Source organism: Galeopterus variegatus, unplaced genomic scaffold, assembly GCF_000696425.1.
Source record: "Galeopterus variegatus unplaced genomic scaffold, G_variegatus-3.0.2 Scaffold1633, whole genome shotgun sequence".
In the NCBI taxonomy this organism is placed as follows: Eukaryota; Metazoa; Chordata; class Mammalia; order Dermoptera; family Cynocephalidae; genus Galeopterus; species Galeopterus variegatus.
Window position 1 is genome coordinate 304,124 of NW_007727744.1, and position 2,210 is coordinate 306,333.

The window sequence follows — 2,210 nt, forward strand, 5'->3', positions numbered from 1 at the left end:
CCCCCTCCTGGTCACATCTGCTGCTTCTTACTTTCATACCCTGCCCTGGACAACAGAAAGAGGGTGGGAATGCTATTCTTCCCAGCTACAGGTATTTACACTGGTGTTCACCTCCCCTTCAAGAGGGGAAGGAGCTGCACCTTTGCATCTCACCTATAGTCATACCCAGACAAGCATGGGTTTTCCAGTCCTCTCTTCTTTGCAGAAGCTCCTGGTAATGTTCTATTCAGTCCAGATAAATTGAGTATCTCCTATATGCTAGGCACTGTGCAAGATATCAGGTCAACCCTGCTTCCTTTCTCTGCCTGGGTAAGCAGCAGTCAGACAGGCTTCTCCAACAAGCCCTGGATCATCCATCCCAGCTCATGTTTTTATAGCAATGTTGGATTTTCATTGCTAAGTCGGGAGATCTCTCCCTTGAGTAGAGACCTTGCAGAGCACTAGTAGCTGGATTTATATCATTCCTATAGTTTCTATAGCCCACAGAGAAGTGAACGTAGGATTGCTGTTCCAAATCCAGCCATAATGGATCTGAAAAGTGAAGAAAAGTGAAAAGAAAAGAGAAAACCGAAGAACATTTGCTTCCCATCATCTTGAGGATGCCAGGACATCTTTTATTCTGATGCTTCCATTCACTTTGTTTCTATATAGCCACTTATACCCACCTAGCTAGCTCTTGCTCAATATTATCCTTCAGAGTGTGAAATTATGGTTTTTCTAAGCTAACAAGTGGCTAATTTATAAGTTTAAATCACACTTATGTCATACATAAGTTTGGAAAATTTAAAAGAACACGTATTTTCCATAATTATAAATCCCAGTCTCCTGGGATGGGGGTGGGAGTGAGGAACAGTTTGATATGAACCAGTTGTGAAGAGGACTAATTACGTCTAGTTACTTAAGTGTTTACATTCATGCAAGATCATTTAGGAAGTTATCACCAAAGTAAGTAGGTTGAATAATTTGTTGAATACTAAAATACTTAAAAAAACCTGAACTACTTAAAAAAAGGCATGTGATCTATTTTCAACATGTTACAAATTCAGAAAATAGTTTGTTTTTCATTTCCAGAAGAGTATTAATAGGGACATATTTCATTTGTCATCTATGAATTTAATTATTGAACTCTGATCATAAATACAAAGAATGACTTGTTTTCTCCTGTAAAGNAATAAACATAGTATAAGACTTAGCCAAATACTGTAATCTGCATTGCAGCTCTGTAGTACCCCTTGGGTCCTAAATTTGTTCAGAACCTGATGTATGGTAAGACAGGGTGGGGAGCCCCCATCTAAGATTAAACTTTTATTAAGTCTTATTCTCAGCAGATAAACCTGGGAGAGATTAGAAGACATCTATGCATTGATTAGAACGATCAAGTTAGGGGAAAACTGCTTTCAGTGTCTAGAATTTATTTTATACGAAATATTTAGAGCCTGGAGCACTCCTGACCTGACCTGGAAAGGCTTTCACATGGTTTTAGATTCCATACGGCCAAGTATAAGACAGTAGACCCACGCAGAGGATGTGGGTTACTCTTCATGCTGCCGTGATGGAGCCCAGAAGCCTTGTACCAGCACACCTGTCTGTCAGTCTTTTATCAAAGTATTGCATATACAGGGTTAGAAGAGAAATGAACACTACAGGGTTTGTAAGGAAAAACAGCAGTCCCTTGCTACACCCTTTTCTAACCCCTACCTCTAACCTCTAAAGGCTGCTGTTCTCAACTCAGTCCTGCACTCTGATGTTGGAACCAAGTAAAACACCTTTGCCTTTGGGGTTTTTTATTTGTTTTTTTCACTCGAGTAGCCAGCAGTGTTTGAAGTGGCATGCTATCTTTTTTTTTTCTAGGCTAGGTTTGGTTTAGACATAAGAATTCCCATCTACACACACCCCATCTATAACCCCCCCACCCCCACCCCATCAGCTTAGCCTGAAGCTGTTCAATTGCAAAATGAGGGTTTGTATGGAAACAGTAAAGAACCTGCTATGTTATAATTTTGAAAGACAGTGTAATGTTTGGTTTTGAAATTCGACAGGGCACCTGCTGTTGAGGGTCCCAGTCTCTTGAACCAATAAACAATCACATCTGTGCTGAAAGCTGAGACAGTTTAAACAAATTGTAGTTGGATTAACTGTTTTCTGTTTGTTTTTTGTGTGCTTTTTAAAAAATCAGGGCACCCATATGATAAAGCAGGCTCTTTCTTGTC

General features: G+C 39.8%; 1 protein-coding gene across 1 annotated transcript in view; it reads left to right on the forward strand.

Annotated features, from left to right (window-relative positions):
- LOC103594838 (nuclear receptor coactivator 5-like) overlaps positions 1-2,210 on the forward strand; it is a 14,173-nt gene that overhangs the window by 1,692 nt on the left and 10,271 nt on the right. The window lies entirely within an intron of this gene.